The 26,667-nt window shown below is 36.0% G+C and overlaps 1 long non-coding RNA gene across 3 annotated transcripts in view; it reads left to right on the forward strand.

Moving 5' to 3' along the window:
- LOC118683786 (uncharacterized) overlaps positions 1-26,667 on the forward strand; it is a 40,117-nt gene that overhangs the window by 8,297 nt on the left and 5,153 nt on the right. For all 3 annotated transcript variants that reach the window (XR_011396311.1, XR_011396312.1, XR_011396310.1), the window contains exon 3: positions 18,056-18,604. This is a non-coding gene — a long non-coding RNA (uncharacterized lncRNA). The remainder of the gene's footprint in view (positions 1-18,055; positions 18,605-26,667) is intronic.

Here is a 26,667-nt window from a genome sequence, read left to right on the forward strand (position 1 = left end):
AGCAGAAGGGGATTATTTAAGGAGCTGAAACATTTAAGAAGTTCACGTTGCAATGCCGCATGAAATATGAACGCCAAGTGGGTGGCAGCGCCGCACAATGTTTTGGGGGGGCTCGTGAAGCCAACGACTATATCACGAATTGCCCAACGCAATTGAGCCAATCGATGCCTTCAATCGAAGTTTGTACTTGAAATGCTTACAGGGCCGCAGTTGATCGCTGTTGTAATGGAAATTTTTCTTTAATGTTGTTGGCTAGCGTGATAATCGGAAATTTTATAGGGAAGATATTTTACTTAAAAAATTATATGGGAGAGGTGTGGTGATCATGATTTCCATAACACAAATTTAAGTATAAAAGAATCGTGGATACTACTAAATATACAAGGGATGCAATAAGGGTTAGTCAAAAAAGTGTTAATCTCCGGGTTGAGGTTTAATAAAGTAGGTCAAGATATAGTCAAATATACAAATTTTCCGAAACTAACTATTTTTTACATATTTACATTTTCTATTAAAAACCTTTATAAACCAAATTTAACTAACCAGAAGAGAGAGTACGACCACAAGGTCTTAGCAAGCATAAGAAATTACCGGAACAGCAGCTTTTAATACCTAATCTGTATGCTATAGTAGTCAAAGAACAACTTATTGGAGAAAAAATTATTCAAATCGATATCTCGAAAACTAAGGAACTAGTTCGCGTATATACAGACATACGGACAGGCAGACATGATTAAATCGACTCAACTCCTAACGCTGATCACATATATATTAAGAGTGTTTTTGTTTTAACATGTGGTTTTCAAGAAGAAATAAAATACATATAATTAAATGTTATTGTCAAGAATTTAACTTTATTGTAAAGATAAGGGTTTGCCATTATGTTTTAAAAATGATTTCGGGGCTAGCTCAAATAAATTCCAGCCGAGAGTATGTCAGCAATAACCCAAAAGATTCCTTCAATAAATTGATTGTTTCGTTGGCCCTATGGCATGTCTTTTTGGAACCAAAGGTCGTCCACATCAACGTCTTTCAATTCAGACACGAAAAAGTCAATAATCATGTCTCTATAGGGTTCAATTCTATGACCGTTTTCATTTGAGGACTTTTTGAGAATGCACTAGCGTCTAAAATGGTTTCATCACTCCAAATGCGAGAATTTTGTTTATTAACGTGCCTATTCCAAAAAAAAGTGAGCTTCATTGCTGAACAAAATTGCTGAAAAAAAATATCAATTACGTGTGCAGAGATCGATAAACTTCTATAAACCTTCAGCTAATATGTACCAAGTTAATTGTAGTTGTTTGAGAACAATGTGTAGCAGAGAGTAAGGATCCAGCAAGCGTCTGACACCGTAAAGAGACAGCGCTAAGAAATAGAAGCTTTGATCAAAACTTTCTTTTCTATCATTAAAGCTTAAAGGTGATTCAGTCTCACTGCTAACTCAAACCTCCCCGTAAGTTTGCGTCTAAAATACCTTAAAATGTTTTAGTATTTTCATTGTATATTTTTTTTTAAATAAAAGTGCATGCGTACATTTTTTAAATATCCGAAAAGATGCTTAATTGCGCTAAAAGCCAGAATGCTTACAACCAAATGATGCGATCAGCGGCACTCTTCGCATATATAAATCATAAATATGAGCCTGCAGTGGGTCCTTTGAGTGTGGACATTACGAATAAGGATAAAAAAGTATCATAGTAAACCACAGGCTTGCTTTATTGTTACAAAAGCCAAAAAAAGTTTAAGTTATTTGCATGATATCCTAACCAGTGGCCAGCTGCTCAGCTGTTCAACGGTGACAATGTGGGTATATGGTAAGGTGAGACGTGCTCATAATTTTGGTTAGCCACAAGCAATACACAAAAGCCGACACCAGCAGCGGCGCCTCTACACATGTTATATTACATGGACTAGACCACAAAAAGAGACATATTTGTGGCTGATATGACAATGTGTTTGTTTATTGTTTTTGGGCGAAGGTAAATGCACTGTCATGGAATATCTATTTATTCCAAGATAATGGGATATACCCAGATGAATACGTTGAGTTTTTGGGTCTATTTCATGAACATGAACAGGGCATTTTAAATTTACCACGAAGCTTGTAACACCTAGAAGGAGACGCCGGAAACCCTATAAATTATATATATGTATGTATAAATGATCAGCGTGACGAGTTGTTGGTCTGTATATACGCGAACTTGTCCCTCATTTTTTGAGATATCGATCGGATACTTTACACACGTCCTTTTCTCTGCAAGAAGCTGCTTAGTCGGAACCAACGTTATCGGACCACTATTGCGTATAGCTGTCATACAAACTGAACGGTTCCTTATCAGAATCGAGTGCTTGTATGGACAGTTTTTCCACCGGACGAGATATCTTCAAGAAGTTTGGCACAGATTATTGTGTAAGGCAATAGTGTACTCTCCCAAGAAATTGTTGAGTTCGAAAAAGTATAGCATACAGCTGCCATACAAAATGAACGGAGATGGATACTCATTATCTGAATTCAGATACTCTACAATTTCCCTGTTAAACGTTTTTTGCCTGTGCTTTGGAAAAACTGAGCTTTTTCTGGGACATTTTGAAAATATTTGGGCGGGTTGAAATAAAGTTATATCCAAAGTTTTATTGTGAGCTCTGCGAACTAGCCTAATTATAGCTATCCTTTCTAGTTTGAATTCATATTCCACACAGCTGCCAAACAACTGCTGAATCTGACCGTATCAAAGCATCAAGCTCCAAATTCAATAGCCTTGGTACTGCTCCCTAAACATTATAGATAATGATTTTCGATGGAAACATAATCTAAAATACTCAACATAACCAAACTATTTATACTTTCTTTCATAATTAATGCACTAAAAAAATTAATACTATTTAATAAAAGACTAAAACCACAGCTACTAAGCACTTAAATTGCAACACATAAATACACCAAAAATTTATGTTGCAATATCTCTTGCTGTTTACTATTTAGTTGCATGGTCATATTTTAATTTGCGGTCGCAAATAGGCATTCATTTTCCCTTCAGGCGCCTACCCAGTAACTCATGCCACACTTTCCACTTCATTTGGTGGCAGGCAATCAGGCGCCCACTCAGTTGTTAGGTTTTCTTTTTTTTTGTTTTTGGTAGGGTTTTTGGTTCAGCACCATTAGACCGTCCATTTTACAATGCTTGTTGCCGCATTATGTTGCAGCATCACCCACACGTACATATGCGCACACATACATATGCACATTGCTCCACTGCAAAGTTGTTGTAAGGCTGGAAAAATATGAGACCGCATGAACAGTTGCAGCAACATGCATGTGCAACAAAACGCATCGTACATCAAATATGCATGTGCAAATATGCATGTGTATGCGTAAGTTTCTGAAATGTCGCTGTGTATGTGGCATATATGCTATGTATGTAGATTGCGCATTTTACGTTTTACTTGTAGTCATTGAATTCATGTTTCACGTTGCAAGTTGTAGTATACTGCATTGCTGGCTTACCGCTTGCATTTATCCTCGACGATTGCGTGTGTGTTGTTGTCTGGCGGAGTGTTGTAACAGGTAGAGTACACAGATTTTTGATTGCTTTCTAAGCTCTTAAAATTTACGAAAAACTCATTTAATTCCCTTTAACCTTAAAAAAAAATGCTTGCATACTAATATGCCTCTTCTTAAGCTGATGCTGAAGCATTTTTGCATTCCTTACCCTAACGGTCGCATGCATATTGCATGGATTGGATCCATTGCCCTTTTCCTTTTTTTTACGGTACATTTTCTATGCTTGCCCCGCTTGGCAACATTGCCCGACAGGTGTTGCATGATTTATGAGATTTGCATATTGAACTGTCATCGCTTGCGTGCATTGCTGTCGCTTGCCGTTGTTATTTTTATTGTTATTATTTGTTGAATGCAACAATGCCGTTGACAGGCCTGTGTGAGAGGCTATTTTTACAATTTTATAAGCTGGATGTGTTGCAACATACAAGCTGTATATATAAGGGTTATATAAACCATAGACAGAAAGTTGAATTTAAGAAAATTTTAGAACTGAAGCGGAAAGGTAATCGTTTTAAAAAATATTGTTTTCTGAAAATTAGAAATTAAAAATCAAAACCATCAACAAGCTCTTTTATTTAATGGTGTTGTAAGAGTCAGTTTCTGGTAGTTAAGTAAATGTTAACGCTTGAACAGGAACACAAACTCGATGTGGTAATAAATATGTTATGTACACTAGTACCCGACTAGTTTAGAACTAGTTGTTGGCAAGGTAGTGATAACTCTGTATGCTCTGTTAGAGTATCTGAATTAATGATTACAATAGGGAGAATTACACTGTTTCTCACCGATCTGTTCACAGGGTTCACCTTTCTCTGCACCTTAGACTTAAGCTCCAAATAACTCCAACGTATGAAGTCTAAATTTAATTTAAAGCAAGAAAAAACGCTAACTCCGGTTGCATCGAAGCTATAAAACCCCTCACAAATGCAAAAGATTCCTTACAAGAACTTTGATCGGTCAGTTTGTATAGCAGCTATATATATGCTGTAGGGACTATATCTGAGCGGAGATTGCACCATTGCCTCAAAAATAACCTATTCTTGAAAATATCTCCTCAAATTAAAAGTTTTCAATACAAGCACTCGATGTAAACAATTTCTTCGGAGATTGCATCATTGCCTTAGGCCATAACCCGTGTCAAATTTCGTGAAGATATCTCGTCAAATGAAAAAGCTTTCTATACAAGCACAGTTCCAACAAATAAGCAGCTTCTTGGTGAGAAAATAACGGGTGCAACATTTCAGATTGATATCTTAAAAACTGAGGGTTTAGTTCGACGGACATGGTTAAATCGACTCATCTCGTCATGCTGATCATTTATATACATATAAACTTTTTAGGGTCTCTGATGTTTTCTTTTGGGTGTTACAAACGTCGTGATATATACCCTGTTTAGTGTATAATAATCTTCCTTCGTTGTCACAGTTCATGTTCTGTCAGAGTTTAATCAACATCAGTTGTAGTTGAAGAGTGCGAGTTACTTCATTAGACCCGAGCTATGCCCAAATAATTTAATTTAGGTTACCCCAACAGGTCATGGCTATACTGTAACGCTTTAGCACCTGCTTTAACAAAAATTAATTTTGAGACATTTAATTTAAAATAATATATCGAGTTTCTTCACGCTGACCATCTACAAACAGATGCACAAGTAGTCTTCTTCTCATACAAGTATTTCTTCCAAGGATAATCACAATTTTTTTCCATTTGCTTAAACGTCAACATTGCAACAGCAACTGCCATCAGATGTTGTCGCTATCGTGCACGTTGTTGTTGTACATTGCCATAGCGCTGTTGTTGAGTTGATTGTTGCGCTTTCTACTTGTGCTGTTTTGGTCAGCAGCAACTCAGAGCCAGCTGTAACCAACAGGGACATCAGCAACATGACGACGTTATTGTTGGTTGATGCCCTGCCTGATTGTTGGTGGTGCTGTCGTTGTTGGTACTCGTTTTCGCTTGTTGTCTGTCGCTGACATATGGCACATATGTAAGTGATATTTTTATGACATGCAACACAATACAGCTACGGCCTTCGTCGCCCACCCAATCGGCGTTTAGGTCCTGCCAGCTTATGCATATGAGTAGTGCCGGTACGGTCCAGTTGAGGTTGGACTAATTGTTATGCACAGCTAAGAGCAATTTTCCCAACACATACTGCATTCTGTGGTAGGTGGCACTATAAACTAACGCTCCAATTCGCTGCTGACTGACATAAGGCACAAAAAACAGAGAAAAAATGAGTTACAGCCACATGAAATAATGGTTGAAAAATTGGGAAACAAAACCAGAAAAGAGTTACAAACGAAAAAAAAAACTATTCAAGGCTCATAAATTTTTTATGGCGAAGCATAAGCTGAAACCGATGCGTGTTGCATAATAAATGGCGCACATTTCGTTTAGTGGTTGGGTGGAGGGGGAGTTGCCAAATCACATACAGATCTTCAGCGTCACAGCAATTAGCAAAATTTTCTTTGTACTATTTTTAGTTTAATTATTCTCATGGGACGCATACTATACATTAGCGCCCAACACCTGTACAGCTGCTGCAATCACCATTAATTTCATAACTGCCACCGCCTTAAGAGCTTTAAACTATTAATAAATTGAAGTGTGCTTAAAGTGAAAGTCGATTATTAAATTAGTTAAGCAGTTAGGTGGTTAGTCGCTCAATAAAGAATCAAGATTTGGCGATAACAGTTTTTCAAGAAACAGAGCAGGACTAAAGGATCTCAAGTATACAACGGAAATTCTTTTAAGACATATGGTTTTCAATTAAGCATTACTTTTTTCGAAGTTGGTCTTTTTGATAGCTGTTACCTGATTTGTACTCAGTTTGATTTGAAATTGCCCAATTGCTGCAAAAAGTGGTTAAAAATTTGGCCTGTCGGCTGGAATTTATTTTAAAACATAATGGCAAACCCCCTGTTATAAAGCTAAGTTCTTGGCCATAACAATAAATTATATGCGTCATATTTCTTATTGTAACAATATGTCTAAAAAGCACCCTTTATTCTTAGAAATCAACAAATGGAACTTTAATAGTTGGCAAAATACCAGTAGAAACTGCAATCAACGAAAGATACCCGCTGCTCTTTTTAATGTAAGGCTCAAAAGTATGGACGTTTGCTATATTACAATATGATCTGTTAAAAAGAAAAATTTTTCGAAAAATATATTGTAGTTTACGTACAAAGAAGTCGGATAAGGTTCTCTTCCATAATATCTAATTATTCTCGCTTCCCATAATGATTTCGCTGTAATTCCTTTCTGTGCATATCCATATATAATATATTGAAGTTTACGTCCGAAGAAAGATAAAGTAGAGAAGAAAGGCGAAGAAAACGAGAAATGACCAAACGCTTTGACTTTATCTCAATTCTCTTTCGTTAGTGATTTCGAGTTTGCAAACAAGCCGAATTCAAGCCCCAAACTATCATATTTCACTCGTTTCACATAATAATTTTTCTAGATCCCCTTGCTGCCCATATCCATACTCGTATATGCATATGAGTGTAATTCTATTCAGCTGTAGTTTGTTGCCTAAGTATTTCTGTTTTTGATGGCAAATTAATTTGTTGCTCGTTCGTCATTCTTCCATTTCGTTAATTCTCACAAGTGTTTCTAACTGCAAATATACGTACATATGTACATTTCCCTAAATTGCTTGACATTTTTTCAGCTGTTATTACGATTTGTGAAGAGTTCACTTTTTACTTTAATTCACCACAAACAAGCGTTAATCGTGCGTGTAAACAACAGAGTTTGGGACACCCAAGCAATGTATATTTTCAGACTTGTCACACACACATCTGTCTATGACTGCCTTACCAAAGTTAAATGTCAAATGCCAGTCAACCAAGCTGTAGCGAAATATCCGTACAGTTATGATTTATATAAAACAACAACAACACTACACGAAGAAACCGTTAATGTGACATCAACAGATTGAAGCTTTTTACAGTTATTTATAATAAATTACAGTATTGTGCATTTGACACGCCCACTTCCATGCAGGCTGCTGCTTTTCATTCACTCGTTTTATGGTCTGATTTCAATATGTGGTCGCAGTTAACGTACTGTGTATGAACACATACCGTGCTAATCAAGTTGAGTGGTTCTCTCTGGCCTTGATAATATGAATAATGAGCTGTAAATTGCTGAAAAATTGTGCAAAAATTCAAAAACTGAAGAAGAAGTTTAACATATGTTACATTTCGCCGATAAAGCACTGTAAATGTGGGTTTCAAAATATAAAAGGTTATGCTTTAAAAACTGTGAATGAATGGTGAGTAAAGTGCTCTGCGATTAGTTACAAAGATTCTGGGAATAATTTCAAAAGAGTTGAAAGAAAAGTTTTCTAATAGAAATAAAAATATTACACAAACAAACAAAAAATATATTTTCTTTTATAATTTATGGAACTTTTCATTTTTATTGCAATTGCTTTTACGAAAATAAGGTCATACGGCAAGTTAATATTCATTTGAATTAAAAATAAGCATCCAACAGATATATGTATTTCAACATATTATTCTAACAGTTTTTTATTACTTGCAAAAGAATCGGAAGAAAAGCGTTGAAGGCACAAAATATTAAGATGACGAAACAGTACAAACTGAACAAAGTCTTTAGAAGAGTTTTTAACTGATTAAAATTTCTATTGACATAAAAATGATAAGAACAAGTAAGGAAGCCCTAAGTTCGGGTGTAACCGAACATTTTATACCCTTGCAACTCGCAAGTATTAAAACCTGGGAGACAACTTCAAGTGTTGTCAAACTTTTTATTAAACGCGGAAAGTATCGCTGTTATTTGATCCATTTAAGGCAAGCGGATACACAGTTAAAAAAAAAGAGATTATTTCTGAATTTCATTAAGATTTTTTACATATTGACCGATAGCTGTGGTATGGTATTATGTACATGGGGGCGAAATATATGTACATTAAGAAAATAAAATAAAAAAATTGATTTTTTGAAAATTCTAACTGTAAGTAACCCCTTATGACTCCAATTGCTGAAAAAAGGGATTCGAAAATTGAGCCTCTCGCCTCGAATTTATCATTTGTATAACAGAATGGCAAAACTTTAACTTTATAATAAAGGTAAATTCTTGGTGCTAACATTAAATAATATTCGATCTTTCTAACTTATATTATACAATGCGAGATACAGATGATTAAAGACACCTATTGACAAAATTGTGAATTTTTTTTAATTGATAATATGTAGTATACGTGGGCTAAGACATTCGTTATATTGATCATACCAATTTGCTACTAAATTATGTTAGCACACGTAACATACGAACAAATACTTATTACGATTTTTTACTTGTTGACCGTTACATAACGTATAACTAGAACTTAAAATGTATACTATCGATAGATGTGCACTGATCTCGACATGTTGTAATATAGTAGATATATGGTAAAGCAGCTAGATTTATGTTTATGCGGGCGTTATTTCCAAAGATCTCTAGACAATAAATTTTTCAATGAGTCAAAGTTTATTTTTAAGACTACGATTAAGATTGACACGTTATAGAACAAAATCCAAAAATAAAAAACACCTGTCGAGCCCAAAAGCTTAATTTTCCTTTCAAAAGAAAGTAAGAAAGAAAAGCTTTTAATTTTAGTTTTCATGAACTCGTTTAATTTAATATACATTCAATTTAATTGTATTTCTTTTCAATACAAATTTTAGTTTCAATACAAATTTTAATTATTTATTTTATTTAAATCCATTTGACTCACATTTCATCTCCTTTGAAAAGAGAAAGTGATATTATTTGCCGTCCTCATTATTTCTTCAATTTCCCCCCTCTAGTACTATCTTCCAAAAAATATTTATTTCACATTACTGGAAAAGCCAGAGCGTACGAATTTCTGCTTTTTTCTTGTTGTGTTTTATTCCTTCATTCTTATCTTCGCATTTCCGCACGATTAAATAATTTCAGCATTTAGGAACAATTCAATTGTAAAAGAGAAAACATTGTTAAAAAAAAAAACGAAAACAAAAGAAGAAATTATTGTTGTTGTCTTTAATAAATCGTGTTAAACCGTAGTAACGGCATTTGGTAAGTTTATCATATTCGCATAATCGAAAATTTATGACTAAGATAAGTCTAATTTTCATATTTAAATATCCATAGAATGAACCATGTGGTCTATATAAGATTAATTAAATATTTTTAGAAAGCTTTTGAACTTTAAATTTATGGTGGCTAAAAATTTTGAAGAGCGCGTGTACATCTGCTAATCTACTGAGACAAATGGGGTTGACTATTCTACTACTGGAGAATGGAAACTGGTTTTCATTAATTCTGAGGATATAATAGTGGAAAATAAACTGATCCTTACGTTGAGACCGGTATACGGATACCGGAGGTTCCATTGTCAAACACTTGTGCGCTGCAAACATCAAAATCCAATCCGGAAAAATGAAAGGATAGACAACTGCCTGCGTGAAGCCGGAACCAAGAGTCAGAATAAACCAGAAGTGTTGTATACAATTTCTCAACAACACCAAGTTTTTTTAATGGAGGTAGTTGATTGGTCGAGCAACTAATTATGATTGAGTTGTAGTTCAAAAATGGTTTTATGAACTCTAACTTTGTACGGCCCAATTGTTTTCATAAACGAAACGATATGGTACGAAAGCGGTGAAAGTTTTCCGAGTGAGCACTGTCATGTGATTATCTTAGATTAGAAGTGGCTATAAAAGAGGAATAATGTGGCATATTTAGGAACTCTTTGTCCTTTATTATAGTCGTCATTATGTTTAAGTAAGGCTATCCATTCATTTCATCCTTCTTACATTAGTACTTGGGTAGTTTTACACTTGTTTACAAAATTGGAATACCGCTAAGATGAAATTATCATTATTATCAGTAGTTTGTTTTGTCACTTGATGTCTTTTAACTTATGTGAACACTAGTGTACAAGTATGTACCGTGTAGCCAAAACTTTGCAAAACTTCAGATTTATGCCTATAAACCAGAGATATTTTTTTTCTTTCATGGAAGGTTCCCACTGAAATGGTATTTTGGGGTTGGGTTGCTCAGATAAAAAATATCAACTTTATTTCGGTAGCGGAGGTTTGGTGGAGGATCTTAAACCTTTGTTTGACTAATGATTCTCCTCTCTCTCTCTTTCTATCATGATTTCATTTAAAAATGTAGCTGGACAACATTTTGACATCTTGATGGAAGCAGTCGTTGCAAAGTCTCTCTCTTAGCTTTGGTGTTGTTGGGAAATTTGGCTTTGATATTTTCGATTAATTCGAATTTTTGTTGTTGAAGAATCTATCAGTATAGAGTCAGTGATCGGCATCAACTCTGGGAGCTCTTTTTCGAAGTTTTTTCGGTATTTTCACTTCAGCTGTGTTCTCATACTCTCTACTCTAGTACTAAATTTAGTCTTAACACCTTTACCACCTGCTATCAAAGTAATCTATTTCGAATATACGCTAATCATACAAGTATATTGTCACCATTTTCATACTTTTGTGACTTTTCAATACTACTTAATAATTTTTTGGTTCAAGCAAATGCTCGAAAGGACGAAAATTAATAGAAAATAAAATCTTTGCAAAGCTTGCGCGTCACATCAACTAATGAGGCCACCATTGCATAATAGCACGCCTGCGAATGAGCACGGTAACGGAAATCAACACAGTTGGTGAATGTGTTGGTGCAATGGTGGGTAGTCTTCTGCCGGTGGCACCATCCTTCCTCCCCTCTAATAAACATGCAAATAAACACACATATATTATGAAAAAGCAGCCCCTACATAAGCATTTGGAAGCAATATTTATGTGGGTGTTTGTTTTTGTTGTTGCGCCACCGTCTAGCTAGTTCGCCGTTTGGTAGCGACATGATGGGCTGCTGCATTGCAATTGCAGAAAATGGTCTACCATTGCCAGCAGCAGCAGCAGTAACATTATAGTTGCTCAGCAACAACAAAAACAACAACAATATATGCTACTGAATAACGGCAACGAATAGAAAATAGTGTCATTGCAGGTTGCATTAAAAAATACACGCCAAAGTAGTGAAACGAATGTTTTGGCTCAGGGCGATATTTTTGCATTGCTCGTAAATAAGTAGCAGGAAAAATGGCTGTGTATGTGTGTACATTCCTATATTACTATACACTAATATATAGTTAAAAAAAAAAACAAGTCGTTGAATAGGCTGGGTGCATTTATAATTTTTAAAGCGCACTTTTGTTGCATTCTTATTTTCATTTTTATTTTTATTTTTGTCTTTCCATTTTAAAGCTACAACGCCTAAAAATATGCTTTTACACAACTATACTTTTGTTAACCAACATTACTTGCGCACCGAGTGTACTGCTATTTGCGGGTGAAAGAGGTTATGCTGCAAATGACACTAACAAAACGAGTGAAAAGAGTCTACTTGGCAAAAGGAGACCAAAAGTAGCATTAACTAAATACTCAGTTTGTAGTTTTTTGTACTAATTATATGTATATATACATATGTATATATATATATGGCTTTCTAGTTACTGTGTGCTTCCTTTTTTCTCTAAATTAAAGTGTCACCAGAGCAACAATGTGAAAGACACACTGACAGCTCTGTTGATAAAATTGAATAAAAAAATGGTTGTGAAATGCAAGTAAGGATAAATTGGAGAGAAATTAAAAATGTATGTGGATATAAAATAAAATTTTAAAGCGCTTTAATGTTTTGCTTGAAATAATATTATATTTTAATATTTTTTTTTTCAAATTAATTTTTGAAATTCAAATGAAATTTTGCTTGATGGAAAACAGTGATAGACTATATAATCGACGGTTCTGTGCCATTAATAGATTCCCACGTTGGTGGCAGTTAGTATATAGGTAGCGTTGCTTGAAAGAAGATTACTACTACCATAGCATACAGCTGACATACAAACTGATCGAACAAAATCAAATTTTTGTATGGAAAACTTTTTATTTGACCAGATATCTTTACGAAATTCGGCAAAAATTACAGTTCAAATCAACACTGCAAACTCCAAAAAAGTTGTTCAAATCGGACCTCTATAGCATATAGCAGCCATACAAACTGAGTGATAAAATTAAGTTCTTGTAAGTAAGGGTATTCTAGCTTCTGTGCAACCGAAGTTAACAATTTGTTGTTGTTGACAACCCATTTCAGAAATCAAATAAATAAAAGGCTTCTTAAACCACTTCTGTTTTATATTCTATTTTAATCATTTATTTTTATACCCCTGTATTATGATGCTGCAGAGTATAATATATATAACTGATCAGTGTGACGAGACGAGTTGAATTCTAAGCGACTGTTTGTCCGTCCTTCTGTCCATGCAAGCAGCATGATAAAACACAGCACCAGGGAGAGATTGGTATTGCAGATGAGCGGAATCGAAACATTTTCACGCCACTAAACGAAAACCTATAAAGTGCCAGAACTAAGCACTAAATTAAGAAACAAGACGATCATTTAGTACAGGAGATTATAGTACCCAGGGACACTTCTGTGCTGAACATTTTTTATTCCAAACCGCTACACCTAACTCAACCAATCTTGCTGAGAAGAAGTAAGTTTAGCACCTCTTCAAAGGCTTTTGATAATATCAAATAATAACCACGCCCATTCCCGATATAATGTTATAAATATTGGATTGTGGACGTGCCCGCCCCACCTTTAAATGAAATCCTATATCTCAGGAATTACTTGACACAACCTACAAGTATAACCAAATTTGCTGTGTCAGGTTACCACTAGAGACACTGTGAAATTAGATGACAACCACGCCTATTTCTCATATAAAAAATTTAACAGTAAACAAATTAAACTTCAATGAAGTTAACAGAATAAAACTTTTCAGAAATTACGTGCAAATTACGGAAGCGAACTAAAACTTGTGCAAAAATGTGTAAATTCGGGTCTTCGAAATTTTCATATCGTTCCGGTGGATACTTTCGAAGTTACGCGCAAATTTGAAAAGGCGTTTTTTATTCCATGTAAAGTGCATTCCAAACTTTAACCGCGTTTTTCTCAGAACGGTGTTTTCAAAGTCGGTGACCAAAATTATTCGAAAACGGCTAAACCGATTAGTCGCAAATTTTTAGACGTGCTTCTTAAATATATTTTTTAGTAATTAATCGAAGATTTTTACTTTTCGATAAATGTTTTTGTTTTTATAAATTAATTAACCGAAATTTCGGTGAAAAATCTTTTTTTTTTGAGAAACCGCCCTTTTTTCAAAAAATTTAATTGGCTTATTCCTTCGATTAATTACTATATTTAACATTACTTTAACGATATCTGTTTGGTTTTATAATTTTAGATGATCAAGTTCAGAGATATAGTAATCACCGCAAAACGTAATTTTTGAGAGGAGCTCTCGAAGATCAGCTGTAGTTCTTTTCCAAAAAAATGTTTTTACTAGTACTAAGTGTTGAAATATATTTAAAAGATACCGTAACCTGTGTATAAATTTTTGGATCAACGAATTTAAACGTTTTCTCAGAAAAACTTCTGAAAAATTCACTTTTTTCGGCCTTCTAACTGTATATAACCCCATAAGTCAACAACAACGCGCAGAATGTTTCGGGCTTATCCGCGTAGACAAGCGACTACACATAGCCCTACAAAAAAAATAGTCCCGCAGTATTAAATCGCACGATCTTAGAGACCCCACCACAGACCCACGACGCGAGATAATGCGCTCACTAAAAGTTTCGTTCAGTAAATTGATTTCCCATTGACTGTAACATTATGACCGGCTTCATTTTGGAAGAAATATGGACCAATGATTTCCTCTGCCCATAGAGCACACCATACAGTGACTTTTTGAGGATGTAACGGCGTCGTGTATTATCAACACTCCAAATGCGACAATTTTGTTTATTAACGTGCCCATTCAACCAAAATTGAGCTTCATCGCTGAACAAAATGTTCTTGTGAAAATCGCGATCGGTGGCCATCTCGTTTTGAATGCATTCACCGAACGCGCTATGCGCTTGATGGTCGTTTGGCTTCAATTCTTGAACGAGTTGGATTTTGTAAGCCCGCAAACCAAGAGCCTTCCGCAAAATCCTCCAGTATGGGCATAGCTACAATTGTTGCGCGCTATGGCGGACGGACTCATTTGAGTCTTCTTCGATACTCTGCTCAACAGCAGCAATTGCTTTTACGGTGTGCACTGAACGACGTGACTTTGCACGATTTACATACGTTGTTTCGGAGTAAGTCTGTTTATTAAATGGCAAATCAAACTGAGTGTAAATCAAGTAACAGCTATTAAAAAGACCAACTCCGAAAACGGCATTGCTTCACTGAAAACCACATGTCTAAAAAAACGCATCCGTTATTAGGGACGGTCCGATAAACGCTTAGACTTACCACACAAAGGCGCCACTATCTAAAGAGAATTCATTAAGTTTTGACAGCGTGTTCAAGTAAGCATGTTTGCGGATTATCGGTTTTTTGGAAAAAAAAGCTATGCCAAAAAATTGGCGCACTGCGGTTTTGTTGAGCCACGCACAGGTGCCGCGAAAATGGCTTCCACAGAGGATAACTTGACAAAAGTCTACAATCTCGCATACGCAGACCGCGACAATAAATATCTCAAAACATTGCGTGAGTTATATTCTGCTTGAAAGATTGGGCATGTGTCATGTGATACCAAAAATGTATAGAGTAACCGATGTTAGCCCTCTTTATCTGTTTTGTCGAAAGTTTAATGTAATTTTAAAATACAAGAACTTAATTCCTATTCTATTACAGCAAATGAAAACAAATTATGTAAACTTGTTGAAAATAAAATATAAAACTTTTATATTACCGTCAATAAGTTCTACTTGACTGTATCTATTGTAAATTAGTTTTCAGACACAGCTGCGCACATAGCAGAAAGCATTTTTCTAATTTCAAAACACAAGCATCTTCAAATCTTGTATTCATTTTTGTGAAGATAAAAAATTAAAGCAAGTTTCGTAAGTACAAATGAAATGTTTGAGAATTTTTGCGCCAAGTAATTTCATTTAATTTTATGTGAGTTTAATGCGAGTTGAAATTAAAAACAATAACAGGACTTAACCTTACAACATAGGTATGTGAGTCTAGAGCAATGGTGCAGATTACGCAATCATTTAAATTTAATAGATAAGAGGGTGACGGCGTTCGATGTCAGCGTGGTTTGCTGACAATTGTGAGGCGACAGCGATTTGTACACTTAAAATACCCACCGGCGCACACACACACATATTTATGTACTTGCAATAAAAAATTGCCGCGCTGACACTGTAAAATATTCGAGCACATAATTTTTTCCGCTAGTCGTAGAACTCAAATATACTCGCATATGTGTGCTCATATAAACATATCACACTTAAATACAGTGGCGCAAATAAATTGCAACGGTTTAACACATTTTAACTCACTCAACGGGACAGCACACGCACACACATTCCAACTTCATATCACCTCCACCAACTCATTACCACCAAAATTCTTAACACCAGTCGGTTCGGGATCAAGCGAAGTTCGAGTTGGTACGTCGAAAAGTACAGTTACCCGCTTTAAGCCCCGCAGCACCTCACTCGTTAGCCCGTTAGCGTGTAATTTTCATTAAACAACAGCAACACCATCCAACCGACCAACTTAATGCATACACATGCCATTGTAGAAGTTAGCCTGCCGCCCACTCATACTTTATGCCCGTTCTCTCATATGTTGCAAGTGTGGCAAATAAACAACATGTTTTCACACGTCCATATACTTACATTTGCGCATAAATACCGACTAACTTATGTATGCAGTTTCGTTCGTTAAGCAGCGGTTGCAGTGGCTTACTCGCTCAATACTCATTTGCTCTTAATGAGTTGGCTGGCAGCTTTAGTGTCGATAATTTCTTCTGTTTTTTTTTTTTTTTGTAATTTCATTTTCGGCGCAAACTTGTTGCCATTTTAATCAAGTCACTGCGTGAGGCAGTTACGAATGCATGATTTGATTTTGATGGAAATATTGTTTTCCTGTTTTTTAAAGACCATTAGATGCGGAGTGAAAGTGGAATTCAAGAGTAATAGGAGTGAGTTCTCTTACTTAGGCAGTGGTTGTCGCTGTTGTTGATTTAAATTATGGCAAACTCTTAATTCTTATTTGGGTTTTTGCGCTTTAATAATTTATTTTTTGATTCTACCGACGAACTGTCGTGCATGTCCTTACCGTCTGTCTGTCTGTAAATACTCGAACGAGTAGTCTCTCGCTTTTTGAGATATCGTTTTGAAATTTTGCAAATGTCTTTTTCTCACCAAGACGCTGCTTATTTATCGATATCGGACTACTATAAGATATAGCCGCCATACAAACTGTCCAATGAAATTCAAGCTCTTGTATGGAAAACTTTTTTATTTGACAAGCCGAGAAGCTGCGAATCAGTCATGACTTGTATAAATAAACAGTTCTCTCTAGCAAAGCTGCTGTTACTCTCACGAAGCTTCCATATGCCTAGTTTCGAAGTAACCAGATTTCAAACGAGCTGAAATAAATTTCGACGAAAAGTTCACCAACTGGGTGGCTGTCAAAATCTTGGGCTCATCTATAAGTATATGGATAAAGAGATCATTGGAATTTAATAATATTAGAATAAATTGCCATAATCCACGAAATATAACCAATCACACACCGAAACTAAGAGACGAAATCAAAAGACATCACCCAACAGCTTTCAACAACCAAAAGTGCACAAAGGCATCACTTTCCCCGGCTGACACTGAATTCAATGGTGCGATGAGCACAAATTAAAAGATCACACACAATTACCGCACCAGTAGTTATGAGCAACAACAACAACACAACAAGGGATATGGGCTAAGCTATAAAAGTGTGAATAGAAATAAATTCTATTGTCAATGCCACACTTTTGTTGCACGCGCACTAAACTGACTTCCCTTAAATAGTTTACCGTTAACAATGCGAGTACGTGTGTGTTTTTGCAACAAATTTTCGACAATCAAGAAAAGGCTAGCCCTAGCTATATAACCGATATGTGACAGGTATGGGGGGTGAAGTATGTCGTGTGATAATAAATGTTGCTTGCGGTTAAGGGTTAATAACTACAAAAGATGCGCCACAAAATGTGGCAAATAACAATGCAGCGCGTATAAAAGAAAAAAAGGCAGTGTAAAGGATAGTAAAAGTGGGAGTAATAAATAAAGAACAGCAAACGGCAGATGTCACAAGCAGTTCAGCAGCAGTCTGCTTGAAGACACAGACGATCCAAATCAAGTAGAACACTCAGACAATTGTGAGGGAACTTAATATTTAAGACGGGGTTTTTAATGCCCTTAATATACTCATATAAAATGCAATTGACAGAGCATTTATACTCTTAAAGGTTTCTCCACTTGTTTGTACGCATGCCATTAGATATTTGGTACACATAGTTTGTCTCCATGAAACTTATTTAAGCTTCTCCTTAACTATTTTTTGTTTTCTCTTTTCTTTCAGCTGTCATTTATAAGCTTTGAGCGCATTACGACTAAATATGTGTACAGAAGTGGTAATAGCCTAATGCTAATGAAAAATTTTGCCACCTACTATGGTATTGTATATAGCATATGCTGTACTAAATAGTATCATTCTTACACATACATATATATATATATATATATATATTATATTATATATGGTGGTGTTTGTGGCAAGTGCATGTTTATCTCAATGGCTGTTCTGAGGTTGCTGTTTATGTCCTTGGAGTATGATTCAACGCACATGTGTAGCCACTTATTAGCTTGTTTGCGTTTATATGCTTGCATTTCGCAAATTTGTACACGGTATATTTGTAGGTATGTATATGTGTGTTCATGTATGTGCGATATGCATGTTTATGACCTCTTAGCTGCTTGTAGCATATACATACAAGTATATGTGGCTCACAAGTCCAAGGCAGACAGGCGTGAATTTGTCAACGCAACAGAAAGAGCATTAGTACTTGAGGAACTAAAGCGATGCAACGTGTTAACACACATACATGCTTATATATGGAGATGTTCATAGGTATGTATAAGTAAAATTTGACTAATACACTTCCTGTTCCCAGAGCAGCAATGCACTTACACAACAGTTTATGGAAAATTTAATTCAATTAATACACACTGAAACATATACTATATTTATATTTATGTGTATATACAAGTATACACATAGTTTATGTACGCAATGACAAATAGAAGTGGAATGAATTTCTAATCTCGAATTAATTAATTTTACTAAAATGAGCAATTTAATACTTGTGAACAGGGTGGTAAATTGTATGATTCAAAAATTTTGGGTTAAGAATTGGATTTTCAATTTTTAATTAAAATTTTGGGATTAAATTTATTTTTTAATTTAATAATAAAGTATGTCAATTTTATTCTTTAATTTTATTAAAAAAATTTATAATGTAATTTTTAGTTCCAAACAGCTTAAATTAAAAATTAAGAAAATATATTTTTTACATAAATTGGATTAATAAATAAAAACAAGAAAAAACGTTAACTATGGTTGCACCGAAGCCATAATACCCTTCACAAGGACAAAAGACTCCTTACAAGTCAGTTGTATCGCAGCTATGTACATTGTAAGCCGATCTGAACAATTTGTTCAGAGATTGCACCATTGCCTTAGGCAATAACCGATGCCAAATTTGGAGAAGCTATTTCTTCAAATGAAAAAGTTTTCAATGCAATTTACATACAATAGAATTTCAGTCGATATCTCAGAAACGGAGGAACTAGTTCGCATATACCTATATAAACAAACGGACATGGCTAAATCGACTCAGCTCATCATGCTGATCATTTATGTACATATTTATATTATATAGCGTCTCCGACGTTTCCTTCTGGATGTTACAAACATCGTGGCAAACTGAATATATCCACTTCAAGGTATAAAACAAGACAACACATAACTTCGGCTATACCGGAGCTATAATACCCTTCACATTGGCACTTCTTATAGCATAAGAGGGTATTATAACAGTATATATAACTGCAATATGCTATAGTGGTTTGATCTGAACAATATGTTTGGAAATAGTTGCCGTGAACAATAATCTATGCCAAATTGTCAAATATATGTAGAAGGTTATATGCTATAGTAGTCTGATATCCGCGGTTCTGACAAATCAGCAGCTTCTTGGTTTGAAAAGGACGTGTGCAAAATTTCAGATCGATATTTCAAAAACTGATCATTTATATATATACTTTATACAAGGGTACTGGGTAGTACAAGCTGTTTAGGATATAATAAGGAATGGCCCATTGGAGTTGGATGGCCACATATTAAAATAGTTTTATTAAATTAGAGGGATAAAATAATTACAATATGTGTATCAATCAATAAACGTTAAGCAAAGTAGTCTGAATCTGATTTAACATTTTTTCAAGTCTGTATTTTCTTCTGCACTTCTCTTTAATATCATACACTTCAATAGACCTAATACGATTGTAATCATTTAGGCAGATGCTTTATTTATTGAAGCTTTTTCCTGTTTGTAATACGCTTAGAAAGCATTGCTGTTTTCCTGACTGCTTCAAAAAGTCACATTGCTGTATTTAATACATAGTAAATGCAGGCTAAAGAAGAAAGTGTTATGATGACTCTCTCTCTCTTTCTCTCTTTTCCTCGCTCTTTTCCTTCACGACATTGAAGTGTACTTGATATTCGCCATTAGCAAAGCCAGCATTCCTTATAGAATTACTTGTATTGTTATATTGTTCTACTGTTCGTGCGTTTGTTCTTTATTTAAATTTTATGGTTTATTTTATTTGTCTCTTTCATGTTATTATTATTATTTTTTTTTTTTTGCTTTCAATGTACGAAAGAAGTTTATTATTGTAGTATCAATATCGATAGGCTCTTAACTTTGGATGAGCCAGATAACTGAGTCAAGAGTATTATTAGCGAAAAAAGGCAGAAGGCGGAATAAATAAAATGAGCTGTGAAGTGGGTAATAAATAAGGTATAGTAAAGAATATAAAAACAAAAGCATAAACAAAATGAAATATTAAGATATTAAGTTACTTGTGGTACTCTGGTACTCTATTCTTCATGGAAGCTTTTTTTCAGCATTATTATTCCTTAAATATATTTTCACTATTTTTAATATTAAAGCTCTTATATTAAGAAAGTGAGATTAGACGTAATTCTTACTACATTAATATAATATTACAGAATTTGAAATTTAAGTTCGAGATTTAAGAAAAATATATGAGATGTATATAAAAATCTAATATCACAAGTTGCATAATGGGATATTCTAGTCTAGAAATAGAAATAGATTTTTTTTTTTTTAAAGTTTCACTATTCAAGAATTTGTCTACAAGAGGATTTTTTCAAATACGAATTATTTTCGGAGATGAAGGTATTATGCTGACCCGGTATCTTAACTGGTTCGGCTGTAACTGAAACTTTAAACGCGTTTTTATAGAAACTGTTTTTTTTTTTCAAAATGATACCCACGATTTCTTTGATTCTACTTGACCGATTTTCTTGAAATTTTAGAGGGTCTTTTTATTAGACTTGTTCATGTCTGGAACTAGCCATAAATCAATATTAGTCAAAAACGAGTGGTACAAAAAAATAACCGAACAACATAGTATAACAAAACAGCTGTCAAGTTTGCTGTCAACTCAGCGAGTTGTAGTCACGCAGTTGAAACACTTAGCTAAGACAGTGCCACAAGGATAAACTACAGATATTTCGGCATGTCGTATATAGGCATGAATGTAAAATGTATGCATGCATAGTCGTTAAGCTTTTGAAGACTTCCCTTTAATGAGTAAGTTTATACGGGTATATACAAATGTACACATATACCTTAGATAACTACAGTATATAAGTTAATGAAATCCACAGGCATATTTTCAACAAATTTTTTGCAATTATGATCAACGTTTATGGCAGCTTACCTGTGGCATACCATTATTTCTGTATTACATGCATTCTCAGGTCTTAATGGTTCCGAAGCTCTTATGACTTTATGAGGTAATATGTGATTTTAGTCAAATGTTGTTGTGTTGTTAGCAGTATCGCATAGCTCAGTAGCTAATTTGTATGCTTACATACTCATGCGCAACAAAAACCATGTTTAAGCGCCTATGCATATGCTTTGATATCTTTCGAGAGCATTGGTTTCGTATTGATTTGCCGCCGGCATCTGTAGTTTTCACTCGATTGATCATATATGGAAATGCGCATATGCATATCTACATCTACATATAGACAGATTTTGCGCAGTTCATGTTTTGCTTTTTGCACGCACATGCTTGTATACCTATGTTAATATATATAATATATTTTTTTGCCGCATTTTCTTTCTTACTAGTATTTCTCTTCACACACTCGTCGTTGTTGTTGTTTCGTCATTCTGTAGGCATTTTTGTTTTTCGCTTAAGCTCGTCCATCATTGAGCTTCCACCATCCATCCATTGTTTCAGCTCCGTTATGGGCGCAAAAAAAGCTGCATTGTCAAAAGCATTCGCTGATGAATTTTACATTGTAACAAGATTAATGACGTCGTAGAATGTTCACTGTGTCGTTAGTGTCATCAAGCTGTGGTATTCAACAAACTGTGCTGGACATTTGATTGGCCCACTGTGCTTTGAAGTGTGAACGCTTGCGATGATTGCTCATATTCGGTTTGGCTGACATATCTACACAAGTCAACAGTGAAAGAAAGCATGTGCCCGTAAATCGGCGATATGAATGTGCATATGAAAGTAGCACATGGTTGCAAAAATATATATTTTTTAATAAAAACAGACGTCGTCCACACCAGAATGGGAATAATGCTCGATTTATAGAAATCTGTTTTGGTTCGTCAAGAAAGAGGACTTTACTTTTCTATTGCGTACTCAGCACAAAGTAGCACCTGTTGACAAAAGTGATTCTGCGCTTAATTTCAAAGCTGATATTGTTGGAGTTGCTTCTGCTGGTTCCTATACAGACCAAATTATCTACAACTTTAGTTTTATGACCGTCAACAGTGATGACTGTTTATTTGATGACAGGATAGACCCATTCACTTCGTTTAGTTTAATCTGGAGAAAACAGAACTAACGGCACGGATATTAAAGCCAATAATATCAATATCAGTGGCATAAACCAGCAAGTGTACATTTTTTATTAATATATACCTTGTATATTAAGATTTGCTGCTCTAATTATGCTGTTCGTACTTCTTCATAGCCTGGTATTGGAATATCTACTCCATTGTCGTCAGTTGAAGTTTCGGTCCCATCACCTCCGAGTGTTGTACTTTCACTGTCATTCAGTAATTTGGAGAAGTTTTCACTCCATAAACTTAGTATGCTTTGAGCATCGGTGACCTGATTACCTTCTTGGTTCCTAAATGCATATAGTTTGGTCTTGAAACTTTGTTGACAGATATTCTTTGCTGCGTAGAGGCAAATGCGTATCTTCGTTGTAACAAGATAGTAATATGAGTTATTATTTGGCCCTCTGATCCTTCACATGTCTAGAAAACTGGCGATATATCTAACGTCTAAGACCTTTCACCCGAAAGGAGGGGTTTAGGCTGAACTTTAGGTTCAGCAGTGTGGTAATGAGGCCTTGTAGGCCTAAAACCACACCGGCGGAAGGAACGGCGGAGGAAGCAATGCTGGTGGATGAGACGCCAACTCAGTCCGGTACCGGCACACTCGAGCAGGTTGCTACTGCTACGGTGGTGCAAGGTGCTACAGCTGTAGCAGAAGGAGCACTAAACATAGGTACTAAGGAGTGTGAAGGGGAGCTACCCTCCACACAGAGCTCCTAGAGAGGCTGAAGGGGCAGGACCAGCAGGGGAATAACGAGGACAGCGACGACGACGATCTGCCCTCCTGGAACCAGTCCTGTGACCGCCATTGCCAATATAGAAGTTGCCCAGGTGAACCTACTCCACGCGACAGCAGCCTCGGCTGTTATCGCGAGTAGGTTCCTTTCGGATAACCTGGGTATCCTATTAATCCAGGAGCCGTGGGTCTTTAGAGGAGAGGTCAGGGGCCTCAATACAAGAGCAAGCGAGGTAATCTGGGATCTCTCCTCTGAGAGACCTCGGTCTTGTGTAGTGGTCAGGAACGATATTAATTTCTTATGTATTTCAGAGTTCCTAACGCAGGATCTGGTCGCGGTGCAGGTGAAAGGACAAGGAAGGTGCAGACTTCGTCCTTGCAGCGGCCTATTTCCCAGGGGAGACAACCAGACAGGGCTGTCCTTGGTGGACCAGTAAACTCTCGGTGCTCAGAAAATCGGTTCGCAGGCTTTTTAACAAAGCCAAAAGAACCGGCAACAAGGAGGAATATAGGCAGCACTTAACAACTTACAATAAGGAAATTAGGTCTGCAAAAACCAGGAGTATCAGGAAATTCTGTGAAAATGTCTCCTCAGCCCCAGAGGCAGCCAGACTGCACAAGGCTCTGGCCAGAGGTAAGACTGACACAGCATTAGCCTTAAAAAGATCTGATGGGACCTATACGACCAACGCAGATGAAAGGGCCATGGCACTCTTGCTTGAGCACTTCCCGGAGACTATACGGGAGGACCAAATTTCACCAGTAGACGCACATAAGCCTGATCGCTCAGATTGGACATCTGCAAAGAATTTATTCAATGCAGACTCAATCAAGTGGGCACTGGCTTCCTTCTCGAAATATAAGTCACTAGGGCTGACGGCATCTTCCCAGCACTTCTGCAGCAAGGAGGGCAAGCTCTATTGCCGTACCTTGTTGGGCTGATGAGAGATAGCCTTGCGTTGTCATACATGCCATCACCGTAGAGAATAGCAAAGGTAATCTTCATACCTAAGGTAGGAAGGAAGGACTATTCACTAGCCAAATCCTTCAGGCCTATTAGTCTCACCTCCTTCATGCTAAAAGGTATGGAAAAGATTATAGACAACCACATAAGATCGAAAGCACTAAAAGTCGCACCTCTGCATGCAAATCAGCACGCGTTCAGAGCAGGTAGGTCTACTAAAACTGCTCTGTACTAACTAACGGCTGATATCCAGAACTCGCTGGAGAACAATGAGGTTGCGATATGTGCTTTCCTAGACATTGAAGGTGCTTTTGATAATGCGTCCCACGCAAGCGTGATCAGAGCACTGAAGAACTCAGTGTGCAGTAATAAATCTCCAACGCCAATCTTGTCGCGCTCTACACTGGGCACTGCAGGCTCAAGAAACACCTGTCAAACATGGGCATAGCTTTTTGTGGCAACTGCCGATTCTGCGACATGGGACCAGAAACACTAGAACACCTGATTTTAGATTACACCGCAATTTGTAGACGCAGGCTCAAGACCCTCGGTTCCATTTATGTGAACATGGATCACATTGCCTCAATAGCACCCAGCAAGTTGTTGGAGTTTTTCAGGGTGCTGGGACTTTGGGAATGCATGTGATGGAAGAGAGGACACAATAGACCCTAGGTCGCAGTGCAAACCTCATATTCTAATCTAATCTAAAGTCTATGACAACATGATCGATAGCGCCATTTTCGATCCGGAGACAGCAAAGTAGCTTAATTGATTTTCTTGTGACGGAATCTGATACTACGGACAATCATATTTCGGGCCTCGTCGAAGTCTATCAACCTCAGCTCATTGTCAAATACAAAAGTTTTCCATACAAAAACATGATTTTGATAGTTTAATTTGCTATATGCTATAGTGATTCGATATTTCCTTCGGTGTGTTGCAAAATACATGGTAAACTTAATATACCCCATTCAGGCTGTAAAAATAACTTCATTGAAGGTATTTCTTTAACTTTTCGCATTCATGGAACTAGCCCATGCAGCAAATGCCTTGCAATGTTGTGACAGCTAATAGTCGCATTTCTACCTGCAACATATTTCCGAAGAACTCCAAGGAGCACAAAACAAAAAACATTTTTCCAATTTCTTGTGATTTCAGCAGAGCCAAAACCAGAAAAACAACAAGTAAATCGCGGCCGACTTTGCATACAGTTTGAGCTTATATTTACCACCAGTCTGAACCGCCGACGTCATCAAAGTTAATGTCGGAGATAAAGGGAAAATGTAAAACATTCACGCTGCATCCAATGGGTTGTCGATGGCTGTGATGGCAAGCCGGTGACAGCGCTTGACTTTTTCAATTTGCAATAAAATAGCTACTTGAGTCAGGAGTATTAGGAAACTGCAAATACCTGCTATTGATGTATATAGGGAAACGGCAATAAAAATGTCAAGATATTTATGCGGAAAAATGTGTAAATAAGTAGTTCAAAGGTTTAAGTTAAAAAAGAGATGGAGGAAAATATTTTGTGCATACTACAAAGTGATTAACTAACAGTAAACAGTGCCGTTATATAAACATATATTTGGAACTTTAATTATTATGCATCCTAAAGGTATATTTCAGTTTATTTTTATGGTTTCACATTTTTTTAAACATTTTACAAAGAGAAATTATTAAAATTTTTAATATTCAAAGTTTATCGGCATCATAAGTGTAATCGCCTTTAAAAGCATAAAAAGAAACACTGCTCTAGACATAATAAAAATATTAATTTCCCACACCTGCATTTGAATGCGTGAGCTTAGCTTCACACTTGCATACATTTAGGCGCTACTGGGTACCAGGTAGTATTTATTTGTTAAGTGTTTTGTGGTAACTTTGCGGAAGCCACTAACTTTTATTTCTATCGCTTCTCTTTTAATTTACACATGTAATCCGCGCAACATATCTTTACGCGCCGTTGCACATACTGTATACAAACTATGTGCAACCAACAACAACAATATAAAGGATTGCTAAAAAGAAGTGGCATCAAAACTAACAAATTAAAAAATGCAAAACCATGAAACAAAGTGTTCAAAACTACATGGAGCAAAATCGTAAAGCATATATGTGTGTGAATATGGACATTTAGAGTTTATTCAGTTGTTGTAGTGTTTGCTGCGGAGCGAAGTTCACGAAGTATGGACAGTGGCGCTGTGAATTTGAAAGGTAGAGGGAAATTTTAGACACATAATTTATAAAGCGTATGCAGTGGAGAGGGTTACGAAATGTATTGTACCTTGCATAGGTAGGCATATTTTATTCTGTTC

The sequence above is a fragment of the Bactrocera oleae genome, chromosome 2, assembly GCF_042242935.1.
Source record: "Bactrocera oleae isolate idBacOlea1 chromosome 2, idBacOlea1, whole genome shotgun sequence".
Classification (NCBI taxonomy): Eukaryota; Metazoa; Arthropoda; class Insecta; order Diptera; family Tephritidae; genus Bactrocera; species Bactrocera oleae.